The sequence below is a fragment of the Natator depressus genome, chromosome 6 (genome assembly GCF_965152275.1).
Source record: "Natator depressus isolate rNatDep1 chromosome 6, rNatDep2.hap1, whole genome shotgun sequence".
NCBI lineage: Eukaryota > Metazoa > Chordata > Testudines > Cheloniidae > Natator > Natator depressus.
In genome coordinates, this window is record NC_134239.1 from 55,156,125 (window position 1) to 55,176,547 (window position 20,423).

Here is a 20,423-nt window from a genome sequence, read left to right on the forward strand (position 1 = left end):
ATTAACCAATTGTAGAGTACTTGGTCAGTTATTTTGCTGTGAGAATTTTTTATATATATATATGTTTTTATTATATAAAATGAGAAAGAGAAAATGAAACAATGAATTCACACTACTATAGGTCTTTTGGGTAATGTTGATTGCTAATTTGGCTCCTGAACCACTAAGGTCTGACTATCACTGATTTAGATCTAATCTATCTCTAAGTCACCCTAGGGAATCCCCTATTGTAAGAATAGTTCTACATGCTAGGATAAGGATAATCAATCATCATGCTTCATGGATTAGGTTGACTACCACAGAAGTGGGGACAACATTCTTCCCTTACACAGTCACATACATTGTTACACAATTTGCAAGGTGCAGTGTAAGGGTGTGTCATCTTCTTCAGATCCGTAAGGAACTGGGTATTAATGAAAATGAGATACAGGCTTGATAGACTAATGTTCTGATCCACTGTGAAAATATAATTTACTTTTAGACCTAGCCAATTTCATCTGGGTATAATTAAATGTTCATTTATTCCATCATTTTGTGGAATTTGCCAGAGAATTCACTCCTTGCAGCAGAACGGTGCTCCAGGATCTAAGCTTTCTTTCTAAATAGCAACTCTGTTTCTAGGCCTCAGTTTCAATGTAACTTTGAAAACATGACCTGAGTGTAACCCAATGCAATGTACTTTTGAGTCTCCATACATCTTGAAATAACCCAGAGGTGAGATGTTGTCATATCCATACCAATGGACCGTTGGCTCTGAAACCAAAAGATGATAAACACAGACTAATATTGTTAGCTACTTCACTGTTGATTATTTTAGCAAAAAAACACTCAGCTAGTATACTTATCCCAAAATCCCAAGTCATTTCCCATCCCTCTCCTGCTACCAGTCTCCTATTTCTCCTCTCTCAATTTCTATGATGCAGTTAGGTAATATCAGTGCAAAAGTCTACTGCATACTGGAAAGTGAAATGCAGAGACAGCACAAAATAAATACCCAAATAAATTGTGTAGCAATTATACCGATTGCAATATTCACTGTGTTCAATAAAATCCTCAATTTAAAAAATGTAGCTGAAAGTATCATAAAATTTCCAGAATGTAACAGAATCTGGAGAGTCTGCTCCAGAATTTAGGTCCAAGTTGGTATGGTGTACACTTAGGGCTTTGAATTTTTATATTCTTTTTCACTTCCTATCCTAAAACATTTATGTATTGCTGCAGTGAGATACAAAACAACTGCCACATTCATCCCCAAAAGTGTCTTCCTTTCAGTGATAGCTCCACATACTTTATAAACCACTTTATGATGATTCAAAATCAAGAGTTAAATGTAAAATAATATAATTTGTAAATTAATACATATTACGTATAGCTTTTTAAGATATGCAGAATAGTTTGAACTGCTTTCCCATCTGATTTCAACATTCTCCCAATATTATGGTCAAGAAGGCATTCTTAGCCTGATGCTATGATAATTATGCTGAACAACTCACTAGATGCAATATGGGACATGTTCACCTTTCTCTGAAGCATTGGGTATTGGCCCTGCTGGATGCAGGAGACCAAATTTAATGAACCAATGGTCCAATTCTTTACTGCAAATTCTCTGCTCCTACAGTTCAGAAGCCACTTTGGGATCTCCAGGATGATAAACACTGTATGGATTTGAGATATACTTTCTGACACTCTGGCCCAGCTGTTCCCTGTGAAGAATCCATGTCAGACAAATGTGGCCTGTCTTGGAACAAGCCATGCTGAGCAAAGCAAACCAAGAAAATAAAAAGCCAAGCAGCTGTGCTACATTTGCAGCTGCACTTCAGCATAGGAAAGATTAATAATGAGTTCCACAATTTGGGAACAACAATGATTTTTTAAAGGAAATAATTTTAAAGTTGAGTTTTCTATGATCATCATTGTGAGTAGAGCAGAAAAAGGTAGATGAGGTAAGGGACAAGTTTTCCCTTGATCTTTATTGGATTGAGGTACTCACCTTTAAGTATATTAAGACACATTAGCACATGCAGCTATTTAAATAATTAGCTGTTTGAACAACTACCTTATGTTTGCTTAGAGGAAATCTGTTTTAATAAGGTAAAACATTCTGAGTTAGGTGGACCATCTTTAAGAAGCAAAAATTGCTTCTCCTGTGGGGATGCTTCTGGACCTGATATAACACAGATCCACAGCAACACCTAGTGCTCGTTAGGACACATGGCAAGACTGTAGTCCTTAGAAATTCCACTTGTAATTACCCCCAGGGCCTCTTACTGGCTGTGTGCTTTTTGAAGTTGTAATTAGGTGAGAGAAATCATGCTGAACTGGTGCTTCATGAGCACTGCTGGTAACTTAGTGCTCCCAAGGCTTATAGTGTACCATGATAAATTGGATTGAAAGATCATGCTAAATTAAAGCTATGTATAGTTGGTTTCGAAGGCATGAAAAAAAACAAAACAAAAACATTTAATAGATTTAAAAACATTTAATAGATTAGGGCCACATGAGAAAGTTCAGTAAAGAGTCCAGACAAAGTTGTGAGTGGGGGGAGCCTCAGAAGATTTAAAGAAGTAATGGCAGAGTTGGGATCTGGATCCACACATCACCAAAACAGATATTTGAAAAGTCTGGATATGGACTTGAACTTAAAAAAAAAAAAAAAAAAAAAAAAGATAGATGGGAGTTTTGTGCCCGCAATGGAATGACAAATCAGAGAAGCATGAAATTCAACATGCCTGGCATGTGTATGCTGAGATTGGAACATCTGGTATCTGGGACAAATGATTTGAACTTTTGCTAATGTTGGTAAACTCATTAGAACCAGAGTACAGCTTGCTCTCCAGTGGATTGTGTGCCCAATGTAATCAGTTGCATCTCTAATGCACATTCAGAAGCTGGTTGGAAGTTATGAAATTTGTTCCTCCTTTTTGTTTTGCAAAGCTAATTAGATTACATTTTTTAAAAAAAGAATTCTGGTACTTGTTATGGTCAGAAATACAAGAGTCTTCCTCTTTGTATAATAGATCTGCTATTGATTCCAGCAGAAGTGAGAGAGTGTGAAGAAAGAACCTGCACCACATATTAAATATCTATTCATCCATATCCTCCTTATTCACAGGCACTGGAGAGAGGTGCAAGATTCCAGGCAGTCTCTTCCATTCCTGACTTGAGTCTGAAAAACTTATTGTTCTGCAACATGGGAAAAGAGCCATATACGTTCACATACAGCAGATCAGAAAATTGAATCTCTGTTCCAAGGAATACCTACATTTCAAAATTTGTTTTTGTCCCAAATCAGGACAAAAATCTTCTGCAGAACAACATATTCTGAAATATTTCAAGTCAGATACATCAAAACAACCTTACTAAAATATTTCATTTTGATGGCGTCAAAACAACATATAATATTAAATACATAAATAATGTAAAATTAAAGTTATAGTTAGACCTGTGCAGAGGACAGAAGTTGGTTTGTGAAGGAATTTGAGATTTCAACAGTTACCTTCATTCCAATTTGGGATGAAATCATGTATTTTGAAATTATCTGTGAAAGAAAATGGTGGAAAAAATGTTTCAAATTTCCATCTATTTTATATAATACAAATTGTTAAATTTCTAAACAGTCATTTCAACACAAAAAATCAGAACACTTCATCCAAAAAACATCAAAACAGGACATTTTGACATTGTCACAATGCTTTTTTATGCCAAAATTTTATTTTGGAGAAAATGATATGATCTTACAAAGCATTTAGACTTTGGTAGAACTGCATTTATTGACAGAAAGTGATTCCATCCAAGTTTTCTGACTAATTCTACATTCATATTTCACTGAATGTAGGCAGTGTTCAGAGGGTTTAGCATCTACCTGTGTGAGGTGGATAGAGGTGTAAAATAGGGATGGGTAAACCACTTTAGAAAACCAGCAACACATCTGAACTTTTTCCCAAAACTCAAACTCCTTTGCCCCCTCCCGCGCCTCCCCCCGCCCCATTCCCTATTATTATTTTCACTTCCCTGTCACTCTTTGCTTTCTGGTTTTCCCAGGAGGGTTTGGATAGTGTGAGAGAACATCTGCCTTAGAGAGAGAGAGGAAACACCTATAACCTCTCATGAGAAAGCCTATTCCAAAGCTGTCCAGTCCAGTCTGATCAACCTGAGAGGTCTAAAAGAGCGTTCCAGCTTCTGCATGTGCATTAGAGATGCAACTGATCATACTGGACACACAATCCACTTGAGAGCAAGCTGTACTCCGGTTCTAATGAGTTTACCAACATTAGCAAAAGTTCAGATCATTTGTTCCAGATACAGCGGTCATCAATAAAATCTTTACAATCTTCCTTTTTCTACCAATTAGTGTTACTGTGGTAATCCCTCTACCCAGTATGGCAGATATCCCAGATACAACAGTAATGTCTATACTGGCAAATGGTGAGCACTGTACCAGAATGAAGGATGTTAGATATCGGGTTAGTGTGTTGACACAGTCATTAGAGATGTGCATACTCCTCCACCCGAGAGAACTGTGTTAGTCCAGTGTAGACGTGATAAAGCAATAGATCACGATTGCATGATCCACTTCCAGATGACTCACTCTGATCCATCCTCAGTAGCCCCTCGACTGTGTCTTCTAAATGCAATACTGACAAAACTGGATAAAGTCAGCATGTCAAAGTAGTGGACACTACAACCACATACAAGTTGTTTGGAAGTGGGTGGTAGCGGTGGGGAAATATTAGCAAGGTCTTTTTTTAATGTTGCTGCCATCTTGTAACAATTCCTTTTATTTCACTCATGTGCTTGTTCATCCTATATCAGGACAGATGGAGATAAATACACAAGTGACTTCTAATTTTGTTTTTCCACACCAGCTAATCTAAGAATAATTTGAGGAGCATTAAGCAGGAGCTGAGTCACCGAACCCATTGTGAAGCTTCAGCTCACATGGCTGGTGACTGCAGCTCACTTAAAATGTCGCTTTTACTTAGCCTTTTGTTACTAGTGGGTGTGGAGCTCCTGCCATAATCTGTGCTGTAGTCTGCATTAATACATCACATTACAATACTCTGTCTTCTGGGGTCACAGGGTCGATAGTGTTTCATTGTAGGGAAGAAGCAACAACAAAACAGAACTGTGTTATCAGTTTGAGAAACTCAGATGAATATTATGGAGTCCAGGCAGGTGTTCTGCTGTCTGAATCTTTGTGCAGCTGTACAGTGGAAACTGGAGACTGACAGCATTTTGAGAGCAGTGGCAGGCAAAGGTTGAAAGGTTTGGAGTTCAGGTTAGATGAGCACTAGGGCTCGCAGATCCTACAGAATTTCGGCCAACTATCCTCAGCAGAACTGAATTTGCAGTTGTCAGTGAAGTAAGCCCTCTGGCAAGAACTTTGAAGAAAATGCAGCTCCAGTATTTGATTCTTTGCTCTCAGATTTAAAGGGATGTATGTCCCTTAATAAGAATCCTATAGCATTTAATATGGATGAAATTTGGAATATGTAATAATGCTCTTAAAGCTGTTGGAATGTAATGGAACATCATCTTTCTATAGGGTTTGATGAACCATCCAATAGAATCTTATATAAGAGGAATATAATTATCTATTAAGTTCTGTAGGGTAGTCTAAAAATAGAAAATTATGGCTTTGTGAAATTAAATTTGGTAGCACTTTTCCACAAAGCATGCGCACTTATGGGTGCTCTCTTAAATCCATTCACAAGCTGAAGCTAGCGTGTAACGTATCAACTTGCTGATTAGTGGGAATATCTCAGTAGGAACACAATGTCCATGCTCTATAATCTGCACTGGCTGCCTATAGGTGTCTAGGTGGAGTTTAGTATGTTGCCTTTCACTTATAGAGGCAAAAGTAGTCTGGGGCCTACCTGAATGACCACCCCCTTTTTCCCCAGGCTGTACTGCCCTAGCGGAGGTCAGTAGAGGCACCTGAGCTGGATCACCCTTGATATACAAGAAATGGAGTTGCCAGTAAGGTATTTTCCTCAAGGGTCCCTCAGCTGTGTAATTCACTCTCCTCTCACCTTTAGTCTGAAATAATCCAGATTTGGAGACCTTCTGGGAACACTGCAAAGCTCACCCCTATGAACAGGGACTGGGGCAGCTGAGGCAGTTGGAGATGGGACCCCTTTTGGTATAGAAGGGGTTTCTTGTTGACTTGCAGCTGTATGCTGTGATGGCTGTGCGGCAGAGGAATAAGACACTGTATTGTTCTGTAATGGTCTTAGTATTGGTAACTGATCACAAGGATGCCTAGAGCCCAGGATAAACATTTAATGATAGTTTAATTTAATTATTTGGAATTAAATAAAGTGAAGAGAGATTAATAGATCAGGCTTGAATTATGCAGGGCAGGTGCAGAGGAGCTTCCCCCTCATTGCTCTGGCAAAGTACCATGCATCAGGAATGAGATGCATCAGCACTATCTGCTACTGTCCTATACAGTACTGTATTACACACATAGCTCTGCCACCACACCTTGTTCCTGACCTGAAATAACTACTGCGGTGCTGGAATCCCAACCAGTTATGCCAATGCACTTTGATGCTACGCCTCAATAGCGCCCTTTGCAATTTCAGTCCTCGCGCTCCTGGAGCTGGCCATTATGCTATCATCCAAGAAGTGAAATGGTGGCACCAGGCCTCAGATATTAAAGGGGCGACTACCCATAACAAAGCATATTTGAACATGCATATTTGAGTGGGCAGGGTAAGAGGGGCAGATGTTAACCCTGGGTGGATGGGGAGGGGATGTGAGAAAGTTGAGAAGCAAACTGAGCTAGACATCCAGGAGAAGAGAGGGAGCTGAGACCTGGTGAAAAGAGCAGAGTTCTTATCAAGGGGAAAAGGGGGTCTTGGGAGAAAGTTGTGGGGAATGGGACTGAGAAGAAGAGAATGGTTTAAGCATTAGCCATTTAATAAACCTTAGATTGAGATACTGCCTGAATCCCTGACCCTTTCCTGCCAGCAAAGAGAGAAATGTGTTGGCCTTATGGTGCTCCTTCCCCTGTTTTGACTCTGCCAGGTTGACAGCATGATCTCAGGCCAGAAGTACTGTTTTGTTTCACAAAAGAATTAATGTTAAAAGCTATTCAAGAACAAATTCAAAAATGATTACAGCTTGCAGAACTCCTGCAAGTAGAAATTCAAAGCCCTAGCAAGAAAAACAGTTTTTCATTGTATAAAGTACTCAAAGCATTATATGCATAATGAAATGTCATTAAAGCCGTTTGTTCCAATAATGAAGAGAAAATAAATTAATCAGAACTAGCATGACTTTTAAGAGTGGGGAAATTAAAAAAAAAAAAAAAGCAGATTTTTGCCACTTACGTCCTGGAGACTAACTAGCTGTGTGTAGCAGGAGCCATTGACTTGCTTTGGGGTGGGGAGGGGGGGAAGCTATATAATATCTTGACTAAGTAGTCTGCATCCTGGACATATCAATAAGTTCCTTACTATACTACACTATACAACACATGAAACAGATGAGGGAACTACAGGGTATGTGCATAATCATACTGTATTAAATCCATGGTTAGCTGTGGCTTCACAACATGGCTACTTGCATCTTCATGGGAGCAGCAGGAACAAAACATAGATCCTCCTACTTCAAAAGCACAGGCCCCTCATACTAGAATTAAAGGAGATTCATATTTATTGGAAGCAGTATAGATCTTGTTTCTCAGGACACGAGTTGGGTAGGGAAAGGTTTGCCGATGTGAAGGAGAGGGACAAAAGACTGATGTGAGTTACTTTCACAGAGGCTTTTGGGGAAGACAAGAAGAGTCACAGGAGCATACAGAGACAATGAATTTTAACAGACCTCCAATCTGGGGCATGGGAGGGAGGTGTGGCTTCATATATTCGTCCCTACATATATCACTTCACTCTTCCCTTTGAGCTCCACATTCACCAGCTATCCCAGACCATAGAAAGAAAATGGGAACATTAAAAGGACAATGCAGAAAATCAGAGCTTAGGTCCCAAAACATAAGGTATCTATCCTTAAAAAAAAAGCTTGGACACATACCCTAATGTACGAATAGACAAGTTCTCAATTTTGCTTTAAGAAAATAAACCAGTGAAAGTATTCCACCATCCCCCTATTTTAAAGCTTCCCCTGTAGTCTTAGAAATTCAAACATAAGAGCATTGCGCTACACAAGTCCCAATTCCATTGTCATCAATGGCAAAAGAAAGAAAGAAAAAAAAGAAAAAAAAAGAAAAAGCTCATGATTTTAGCGGCAGTAAATTCTGACCTTTAGGACTATTATCCTAAACAGTTCCTTATGGGTCTGGGCATCTGTGCAGTCCCATTTAAGTCAAATGTAAAATCAGAGCCTTAGATTTAAGACGTTCTTTGCCCCAAAGACCTTGTCTTTACTCCTGGTTGTACTGCTAACTACCAGGCTTAATTCATTAACGTCGATGGGCCCAAATCAGATAGTAAGAGTTTGCAAGATTGCCCCTATATTTGTAGAGTGCTGTGTCAATTCACTGTTCCAGACAGTGCTTTGCAATACAAATAAGATCATAATTAAAACTGGCTACACACTGGGAGGCAGATCCTCAGCTAGTGCAAACTGCCATGGCTCCAATGGAACTACATGCCTATTTACATTACCTGAGGATCCAGCCCAGGGAGTCGCCAGTGTAGCCTCACTGCCTGAGGTGAATGAAACCAAAAAGGAAAAACAAAACGGCATTAGTGTTCGGAAGCAAATTAGATTTTCAAAAGTATTTCAGTCTTAGTAATGTAAGGTGTAATTTGTGATAAAAGGAAGGATATTCTTATTTTTAAACATATGAATTTCATCCAGACAAAATCCCTGGAAGAGGAATTACTGCTTAAAATCCATCCAAGATGACATGGCATTTTGCTAATTAATATCACTGGCTTTGCAGCAATCCTGACTTTCTGTCTATGATGAGCCAGTCTCTTCTCTCCCTCACTACAAGACACAGAAATAATTCCCCGCAATGGGAACTACATCAGTGCCCATCACAGAATAGTATTCTTACCTGTTTCCAATAGCCCTGGATTCTCAAAGCTATCATTTTGATTATAAAATTCTATTCCTAAATCTTCCTCCCTCTATCTCCCATTGTAACAAGGAACAAAGGGTGACATCCTGGCAAGACAGTTTCACCACATTTTCTGGGGATAACCAGCAGCAACCTCCGCCTGGCTCACCTGGTGGAGCCGTTGCCCATGGACAATAAGGGCTATGTCAAATCGTGCCTATGAACATGTGCAGGATAGTCACACAAGTCTGGCAGTGGAGAAGTCCAGTCCAAGTTTGCTGACCAAAAGATTCAATTAAAATTCTGAACAATCTCTGAACCTTATGAGGTTCACATTGTAGCTAGTATTTGTGTTGGGAGGTAGAATTGTAAAGAACAAAAACTGTGGCGCTGGAGAAGTACTACAGGGTGAGTTTGACTAAATTCCATGTGGAAATAAGGTGTCTGCTTTCTATTCCTCAAGTTCTTCTCTGTACAATGAGTTTTCTCTACAGCAGTGGTGCTGGAACAACTTTATAGTAAGGGTGCTGAAAGCCATTGAACCAAACTGTAAACCCTGTATACGATGCAAACTATGTCAAGCCAGGAGGTGCGGCAGCACCCCCAGCACCCCTAGTTCTATCACCTATATTCTATAGGGACATAGAGATCTCCTGCATTAAATGAGTATTTCACATGCAGACTTCAACACAGGGAATGTTTACTAGCTTGGTCTTCAATCTCCTTTACAGAAACTATGTAGACCCACTTAGGAGCCAAAATGTTTCTCTCTATGTAGAAAAGGAAAGATAGTTGGTCTCCAAGGTTATGGAAAGATTTAAGACTTCCAATGATTCAGTGAAAGGAAAAACTTATCCCAGATGAACTTCATGGAAAACAGAGGCATCTCAAAAGACTCCAGAGGTTTGAAGGTAAGTGTGGAACCTCTGTGTTAAGTTAAACGGACAAAGAGAGAGATCCTACCTCCTTGCCCACTTCAGGAACAAGGATGTAAGAATTAAAGCACAGATTAAGAGACTCTTTTAGACAGTCTAAGACTCTTAAGGAGGCATTGCCAAGCCAAGTATTTTTATTATGAGAAGCTTCTCATTTACCTCTCTGCCCTGTCACTGGTCTCAGGATTGGGTAAAGCTGCTTATACTACAAAGCTGATTGTCAGGGAATTCCGATTTTTAGAGATCTTTTTACAGTTTGGAAAGGCTGTGACCTCCTGCAGAATAAGGGCACCAGGTTATCGCAGCGATCCACAAAATATCTATGACAAAAGAGGAAAGGAAAAGCCTGGCAAGATAAACACTCTGTCCCTCTCTCACTTAGTGCTTGGCCAAGACATGTGGTGGTTATATAACAGTACAGAGTATGGTAGGACTAAGGCAATTCCTGCTATGCTGAGACCCTTTTGTTCTCCATTAAACTCCACTGACAGACACTGTATCTTCTGTATGATACACAAGAACAAGAGCTGCATCTGAAAAGCACTGCTAAGATTAGGCAATTCTGGCCAAAGGCTTCTGCAGAAAAAGTAGAACAGTCTTGAAATTTCAGTAGCATAAAGAGAGAGAGAGAGAGAAAAAGAGAGAGAGAGAGAGAGAGAGAGAGAGAGAGAGAGAGAGAGAGAAACATGCCTTCAGATCAGCCTCAATATAAACCATGCAGAATTGGAAAAGAACACACAGTATTTTCTGTTTGGCTTCCAAAGTCTGTATTAATTAGTCCAACTGACAAATAGCAAGGTTTCTTTATATATATCAGGACAGATAATACATGGCACATTTATGGGTGCCTTTCGCTACCAACACTCAAAGAAGCCCTTACAGCTTTTAGCTTTGGCTTCAGTCTTCGCTCAAAGATGGGTGTGTGATTGCATAAAAGCCATTGCAGGACCCAAATGCCCTGGGGGTTACTTCAGTCGCACAAACTGCTTGAGAGATTAGAGTATCACAATGGCTGGGTTTTTAAAAATGAACTAAAATACCCACTGACATGAGTTCCTTGCTTTTATAGAAGGGTCTCCATATTTCTTCTGTGAGGCAGATTTCAAAGTGTCAGTCCGAATAGGACTTCCAGATATAGCGTTTGGACACTCGGTCAACACTTAAATGTGAAAGGTTCCATCTATTCCACCTGTGTTAGTGCCATCCTGGGGACTGCTTCTCCAAGCTCCACTGTATCCATATTCCATTGTCTCTAGCTGCTGTTCTGACACCCATCACTCTATCTTCCTCCCAATCCTCCTAACTTAAATTCAGACTTTGTACCTTCACAGTCCTACAGGGCTCTGCCTTTGCTTACTAGACTGACCTCCTCACTGCCTTACTCCCTATCATATCTTCCTTCTCTCATGTCCCAACCCCACTAATTGGAGTAACCCCCACACCTTCTCCAACCCACTGTCTTCCACAATATTCATCCTCTGCACTTTCCTTACCTTTCTCTAAGTGCTCCCCCATGTCCTCCGTCCTCACATCTCTGCAGCTTTAGCATGCTGACTGCTATGTCTGGAACAGGCTCCTTTCTCCTGTTCACCGGGCAAGCTTTCCATTCCTTCAAATCCCTTTGTAAGGTTGTTTCATCTTGTCTTGTGTCACTAATCTCCAGGAGTTATCTAATCTCACTTTCACAACCTTGATTATATTTTAAACTGCAGTGGGTATATATAAAGGGAAATGCTACAGTGAAATAACAAACATGAAGCCCCAGTCCTATATCTTGTAACTTCCCCTGCAGCAGTTCTCTAAATTATCTCTTAACTAAGATGTAAAGACATTAGTGGGTAAATATGTAAGTGTAAACCATGCTTACAGTGTGGCTTTCTGTCCTTCTCTAGAGGCTGACCCATTCAGAAGTTGAGACTATATAGCCTTTAAGGTAACAGAGCTGCATCTTTTAGTTCAGATCAAATGTTCCAGATCCAATCCTCACAAACAAACAAACAACAACAACAACTCACCAAGAAGCTGTGCTACTAACATGAAAACTTTCTGGATACAAACTGAACAAGCTAAAGGAACAGGTCATGATTTGTCACAGACACCAGATGTTCCATTCCTCCCAACTGGCAAGGTAGATGTGCTCTTACACAAAATATGTTCAATGACATAGCTGGTGAAACTACAAATATAAGAAAATTGTGTTAGTAATGCAGAACAATGAAAGCTGTCTCCAGAAAATAAAAATGTCACATGCCAATAGATGACACTGTTGAGCAGGCCACATGCAGTCACAGATGCAGCAAATTCTATCCTGTGTACTGGTACAGCAGTGATTCTGGGCCACAGTAGCATTTTTTTAAATGGATTATGTCAGTGTGTTTTTATTTCACCTTGACTAAAAATGAACCTAAGATAGTTCATAATGTCAAGAAATAAAGCCTTCTTCCAGGAGACATAAGACATTGCACATCGGCTGCCTCCCAGGTAACCTGGATGGCGGCCTGAAAGAACTGTCCTCTCTAGGGACGAACAGATTGTTCAGCCTCCCTAATAAACTTTAGTTTGGGCATCTGCTGAAGGGAAGAGAGAGACTGGTAATGTGACTGCACTGAAACTGCAGGCTGTAGAGCAGAGCTTGCAGTGTCCTCTATGTTTTTTGTTTTTAAGCAGTGTTGAGCGCATGGTACATTTAATTTATGAGTAATATTTATATTAATAAAAAGTTTCAGATGGCTAACTTGTTACAGCAGTTGAAACTCCTGGATGGTCTTTTATTACTAGGTGCTCCAGTCAAGACCAAGTAACCCGATATCCCCTCTTACCCTCCTCCTCATTCTAATTTTACAGTCCACCTTTGGCTCTAGGCATAGGGTTATTTCTAAAGCGGTAAACAGTCACAGGGTACCTGCAAAATCATCTGCCACTAGGAAAGTGCATTTTCTTCAATCCAGGGTACATGTTTACTGCTAAACTACTCTACTCTATACTAAACTACCGTACCCATTTATTTCAAAACTGGTCCCAATGTTAGCACTTTAATGCAACATAATATTCCAGACTAATACGGTGACTCAACAATCAAAACTATGCATTGTCAACCTGCAGAGCTTTTACTTTTGGTTCAAGTCCTGCATTGCTGGAAGGATTTTGTTTCTTTTCTTTTTTCTTCCTTTTTGGCCTGTACAAAGTGCCTAAGCTCACTTGCCAGTTGTCAGCTCAGCTTGTTTCTGAGGAAGGGAAGAATTCATGTGTAAAGCACCCAGGGTCTTAAAAACATAGAAACATGTGCTGGAGGATCATTGTGCCTGGTTGGCTGACTTCAGCAATGAGAGAGAAAGAGAGAGAGGAACTGCTCAACTGACTGGAACTAAATAGGGAAGAAATTTGAATGTTCCTTTTATCTTCCACATATTCTTAAAATAATATTTAGGCAATTCAGTCTTTGATAATCTCACTGTACCTACATTTCTGCTGGGAAGCTTCTACTGAGGCACTACATTCATTTGGTTTAAGGACTCTTACGGACCTTCCAATAGCAACATGCTGATACATACAGTATGCAGAACGGTGAGCTTTTATAATCCCTCAAACAATACATGGAAAACAGTATTAACTACAGAATTCTCCATATTTCTGCAATGCAAAAAATTGTATCTCCAAACCCAGCCATGAACTGGGATAAAATGGGAACCTCATACAAGTGAGACATTTAATATTTTCATTTAAATAGTTGTTTTAATTGTACATTTTTATATTCCAATTTCCCACACACTCCAAGCTGATGCTTAAATCGGTTCCTAGATAAACTAGCTTGTCATGAAATCTGGCAATACTGAATTTTATCTGCTTCCTCCATGCCATAAGGATAATTAATACTGTTTCAGTAACTTTTACATCCATCCTATAGAGTTATCAGACTTACAACACAGAAGAAAATGCCTATGGAACATTACATTCAGGAAATTAGTAATCAAGTCCACGAAAGGTTAGTTTCAGGGAACCATGTAGGAATCTAAATTGAGAAACAGTTGGTCAAGAAGTAAGATGAAGCAGTCTCCCTAAAAAGAAAAGGAGTACTTGTGGCACCTTAGAGATGCATTCCCGATGAAGTGAGCTGTAGCTCACGAAAGCTTATGCTCAAATAAATTTGTTAGTCTCTAAGGTGCCACAAGTACCCCTTTTCTTTTTGCGAATACAGACTAACACGCCTGCTACTCTGAAACCTGTCATTCTCCCTAAATAACTTTGCTAATCTACCCACTTCAAGAATAACTTTTAAATTAGTTTGTTGGCTACAGATGATCTTTGCTGCTTAATCATCCAACAAAAACAAACAAAAAACAGAAAACATTGGCCTCATGCACACAAACACAGAGATCATCCAAACCAAAGAGAAGTGTGGCCTTTTCTCTATGGATTTAGCTATGGTTAGGCTGCATCATTACAGTCCAATCAACTGAAGTGATGACAATCCTTCAATTCCCACTGTTGTCCCACTGAGTTGAGGATAATTTGCACCTGACCGGATTGGGCTAGGAGATCCTGTGTGTCCTCCATCCTCCCAGAATATGAAAGTTTTTCATTTCCAGTTCGTATGTTATCCACCCCCTAACTTTCTTTTTTAGCTTAGTTATCTCTTCAAAAGAAAAAAGAGTCCTGGAGATTCCCATAAGATTTTATTTAAAATCCTCCCCCTGAGACAATGTAAATGTAAAAGCAATCACAATTCATGCGCCTCATGGGAAGATGAGGAGGGTCGAAGAGAAGCATAGTGGAACGAAAAAAAAAAAAAGGTAAATTATACCTTGACCGGAGACAGATTTGCCTGTCATATTCCTATACAGTAACATTGTTGTGGGATGGAATATCACTTGCAGAAAACAAGGGGAAACACAGCTATAACCAGCTTTCCTTGTTTAATCCCTCTGTCAAGCTGGTATAAGAGAACAGCCACAAACACAGCCAGAGAGACTGACTGACAGGAAAGATGTAATAATGTGAGATTATTCAATTACTTTGTAGCAGAGGCCTGTTCATTAAGTGTTTAGTTTTACAATGCAACACCCAATCAAAAAAAAAAAGCCTCATTACATTTATTCATACATAATGGAGCAAATAAAAAAGGCCACATCAAATAGGATGTGCCTTCAGAGGTCTGATGCATTGTAACATACATTATATATACACTTCAACACCCCTCTATTTCTGCCTATTCAGTATTGTCACATTTATACCTGTGCCTTTCTAGACCAGCTAGCCAGCTGTACATAATTCCATCAAATAGATACCACGTCTTTCAATATTAGTCCTTCATATTCATATAATTGAGAAGGAATAAGTCCCTAGCAATTCCACTTGGGGAACCAGGCATCTCAGAAATGTATTTACAAATGGATCTCTCACCTCTTAGGGAAAGCTAAGTGCTGTCAATGCAGCAATAAAACGTCTTCAAGTGCAGGATCCCTGATGTTATTGCGATATAATAGTATTTTACTTTCATTAAATAATTGGAAGATGGGAATGGCTACAAGAGTCTCAGCATTTCTGAAGAAAAGCACCTGTGGGGAGATCTAGGTTCAGACCTTGAATATCTCAAAAGACATGTGATTTAATAGATCCTGGGAAACATTAACTTACAATAAAACATGCTGGACAAGGCAGTTACTTAGAACACCTGTATGCTTGATGCTACCTTAAACCTCCCTCTTATGTCCCCCCTCCCATCCAAATAAATGAGAGGCAATAAGAAACCATTTGCGATTGGCACTTCAGTCTGATTTGGAAGGATTAGAGCTATGGCCCCAAATATTTCACAAATGCTGTAGCCTTAAAACAATGCAAGATGCATTCAATAGGTTAATGAGAAGCAATAGCAGAGAAACTCCACGTAACAGAGTGGTCCACAAATCCTCAACAATTTCCATTCTGTCATCTGCTCCAGCTAACAGCAGCAGGAGCAGCTTTCTGTACTCGCATATTCATCACTTCAGAGCAGACTGAAATGCATAGAGGGGAAAAAAAAACATGATTTGTGAAAATACAGAGACACCCACTGAAGTTATTGCGTGGGCTTTTTGCGAGTGTGTGAGAGAGAACTCCTTTGGACTCAGACCAAAAAAAGCTTTCAAATGCTATTTTACCAACATTTCTCAACACTCTGGATCATTATTTTACAGGTACTTTAGCTTTGCAAATACTAGGTAAATCAAAAAGGAAAGCAAATAGAGGTGGGGGGGTGCAAATGACAAGCACAGAGTCCACAACACACCGACACAGTGTCACCATGCACTATAGGTGCTCCATACTCATCTTTTAGCTTCTTTCTAGATTAAACAAATCAAGCATAAACAACGGAAGGAGGAAGAAGGGGCAGGCAAGCCCCTGGACTTACCTTTTGGATGGTCCCTCCTAAAACTTCTCCAAAGGAAATTAAAAATTCCTCCAGATGAACTTGGATTCTTTTTTTCTGTTTATTTTTTCAAGTCACATAGGAGCAAAATGATTACTTTTCAAAGGTTCCATTTACTGATCTTCCATCCCCAGCAAAATGTGTCCAAAAGACTATGTCAAAAGTGAGCCCGGAACTCAAAGGCAATTGGGAAAGGGTGTTTGGTGGGGGAGGTGGCTGGGGGACCAGACTGTGAAATTGAGTGGCCTGGGTATATTAATCTCCACTGTACACTATACCTGGCTTCTTGCTCACCAAAAACTGTAGTGCAAACTGTCAGTAGTAGCCTCCAATAGCTGCTGTGTGTGCTGCAGATGGTAGGTCTCACTGTTACCTTCTCAGATGGGTAGAGGATTCAAAGAACAGCAAAACCCGGGGTCCCCTCCAAACCGGGTGGATTGCCAGTCAGTCACTCACTCAGTCCAATTAATCAAGACAAGAATGGCTCCGTCACCAGAGGTATCTCCTTCCAGAGTGCACAGGATTATGGCAAGGTTATTAATCTTGCTTTGCTGCATCCCCCCACCCCCTACATTCAGCAGCCTGCATTGAGATGATTGCCAGCTCTGTCTCTGTCCCTGTTCTACTGCATTTTGCTCAGTCCTCTGTTGCTGCAAGTGAAACACAGAGGAGGGAGGAATACTAATAAGGTGGTTAGCTACAGTTTCTTCAAGGCATTCTATGTACTCTGTGTGTGTGGTGTGTATGTGTGTGTGTGTGTTTTCTGTGGGGAAGTCTCTAGATTTAGTTGCAGGTCGAATGGGAAACTGTTTCCACACTGCTACAGAAGCCTGAATTAATCTGGATTATTACTTTCAAGGAATATCAGAGCCAGAGATCTTATTTTATTTAGGATAAAAGGAGGGTGCTAAATGCTTTAGAAGCCTGGGGCCATGGCCTGGCAGTAGTGAGAGAAACAATGTTCAGAGAGAGATGCATTAGATTAGTAAAAAGGCTCAAAGGGACCTAGGCAATATTTTAAATCCACCGCTACACTACATATACAAGATTTTTAAAAGCAGCCCCTTCCTATCAATCTTGAGATGGCAAACAAATATTCAAAGATGAGTGATTACTGGTATAAAGAGAGACAGATTTTTGATTAGGTGAAAAAACATTAGTGAGTCAAGCAGGGTTTGAACTGATAGACATAAGACATTATGGTTCCAGCAGTGCTTTATAATTCTCTGTTTCTCAATGAGATCTATTCTTCTACAGAAATATTTCAGTGATGTGAAATGAGTTTGGAGTTATCAGCACAGTGTACTTCAATAATATGATGCTATGCAGCCAACAGAATGGAATTGTAGTATATTGGTTAAGTAGTGGCCCTTCATCGGTGCATTAGCCTTTGAGCATCCGGGGTGTACAAATCCTAGCTGCGGAGCACCATCCACATTGTGGTTCGCTCTCTTGGAAGACTGCTCAGTCAGTGATGTTTTACTGGGTTCTTCTGTTTAGGTTCAGCATTCGAGCGATGTTCTGCAGGTAATCTCTTATTATTTATAATCCCAGTCTTTTCCAGCAGATTACACTATATATTACTCAATTCAGGAACCAGAGGAAGGGAAACCTACAAACAAAAGAAAAAAAAAACTTTTAAAGAGAGGTGTATACTTTTAATGTTATGACTGTGTTTAGACTGGATGGCTCAGAGGAGTGGTAATGAGATATCGAGCCTTCCAAATTAAGGGTTTGAATCCAACGTGGACCAGCAGTAAATGCTATCAATACCAGATAGAGATAGCTGGTCAATGATACATGTGAAATGAGTTTTGTAGTCTCAGCATACACGTGCCCATATCACAAATAGAACCTTCACAATTAGCTTTAGTCAAACCCCTTATTGGTAGCATTGGGTCAAGGACTGAAAAATAAATGGTGACTGAATGGGCACAGAGATGGAATTATCTTCCCACTGTTTTAACTGGTCCTTCCTGGACAGGGTTCAGACCTTTTTGGTTGGGCAGCATGGGGAAACTGCCTCTGGCACTGCTATTACTGCTCAGAATAATGTTCAGGGCAAAGAATTCCACACCTATCAGAAACCCATATAATCAGTGGGAATACAGTAAGTACTGAATAACGATGCACTGTTGGTAACTGAACCCTACAACCATGAAAGTGTGGACTGTGGGCTCACCAGATCATTCAACTTAAAATGGGGCTGGATCTGTTTTGCATTTGGATGGGAAAACAGAAGATGCTATAAGGAACTGATTCAGAAGATTGAAAAAATAGCCTTCTACCACTGACCAACCATCCCTAATTTAGCTCATGCTCCAATTTTAACATAAAATGATTTATATAAAAAAATCTCAGAATAAGATGTGTTTAGCATAACTGTTCCAACTCCCTTTGTTTTTATGTTTCAATTCTTTCCCCTCCACACCACCCACAATTACTACCATCACTGTCTGTAAACTCCTTAAGGAAGATAATTTTCCTAAGCCACAAACATCAATGACACTAACCAAACAATGGGAACCACAGATGCTCTTCTTTTCAAACAAGGACCAAACCAATACTCCACCATGGTATTAGTAGGCTCAATGATTCTCAAGAAGCTAGGTTTGCCACTTGTGGTCATTAAATATCCCATAGAACTTCTTGTAAGGAAGCACCAGTGTCCTTGTCAAGTTCCAGTGTGGACAATCACAATCTGCCACACTAAAGTTATCTGTTTAGTTCAGGGATGGGCAAACTTTTTGGCCCGAGGGCCACATCGGGGTGCAAAACTGTATGGAGGGCCGGGTAGGGAAGGCTGTGCATCCCCAAACAGCCTGGCCCCCATCCCCTATTTGCCCCCTCCCACTTCCCGCCCCCCCAACTGCTCCCTTCTGGGACCCCCCCACCCCAAACTGTGCCCCCAGGATCTCACCCCCTATCCAATCCCCCCTGCTCCTTGTACCCTGACTGCCCCGACCTAGCCATACCCCCTGACAGGCTCCCCAGGACTCCCACGCCCTATCCAACCCCCCTGTTCCCGGACCCCTGACCGCCCCAGAACCTCCGCCCCATCCAACCGCCCCCTGTCCTCTGTCTGCCCCCCAGGATCCCTCACCCCTAACCGCCCCTGCTCCCCAGGACCCACTATCCAACCCCCCGACTGCCACGCACGCGCCGCCACGCCACACTTACCATGCTGCTCAGAGCGGCAGGAGCTTGCATCCCCGCTGCCTGTGTGGTGGCAATGCTGCGGGGGAGGGGGAACAGTGGGAGAGGGGGCAGGGGCCAGGAGCTCAGGGGCTGGGTTGGATGGTCCCGCAGGCCGGATATGGCCTGTGGGCCGTAGTTTGCCCACCTCTGGTCTAGTTACAGCTGACTAAAGCATTGTATACTTCCTATCCCAAGCATTGTTGTGGTGTGTGTTATCAAACAACTGTAACCACCGAGATGGTTTGATGAATTCACACCTCATACTTAAAAATTCTGGGATCCTTCTGAATAAGAGGTTCTATATGAAAGAGACTTTCCATTATAATTTATTATTTCTGCCTCAAATTAACTGCATACGAAAGAATGGACTTTAATAAAGGATGCTCTAGAATAAATGATAGTTAGCAGCAATTCTCAAACTATAGCCACTTGGCCACCAGTCTCATTCAGTCTCTGAAGAGGTCCATATTATAAGAATCGATGTCTCTGCAGATAAGATAACAAGCAATGGACTTAAATTGCACCCAGGGCAATTTAGGTTGGACATTAGGAAAAACGTTGTGTCAAGTTGGTCAAGAACTGGAATAAATTGCCTAGGGAGGCTATGAAATCTCCATTATTGGGGATTTTTAAGAGCAGGTTAGAAAAACACCTGTCAGGGATGGTCTAAATAATACTTAGTACCACCTCAAATGCAGGGGACTGGACTAGAACACCTCTCAAGATCTCTTCCAGTCCTATGATTCTATGTCAGTTTTGCCCCCTGCCACAAATGATATGCCATGCTAATTTGCAATTGGGACAAAATATCTTCTGGAGTCTCAAGTTACTTTTACAGGATTCTTATGCAATC

General features: G+C 40.6%; 1 protein-coding gene across 2 annotated transcripts in view; it reads right to left on the reverse strand.

Annotated features, from left to right (window-relative positions):
- Window positions 1-17,007, reverse strand: part of LRRC4C (leucine rich repeat containing 4C) — an 860,187-nt gene extending 843,180 nt beyond the window's left edge. For both annotated transcript variants that reach the window (XM_074955297.1, XM_074955295.1), the window contains exon 1: window positions 16,355-17,007. The gene's annotated coding sequence lies outside the window, so the exon portion shown is untranslated. The remainder of the gene's footprint in view (window positions 1-16,354) is intronic.
- Window positions 17,008-20,423: the final 3,416 nt, after the last annotated feature.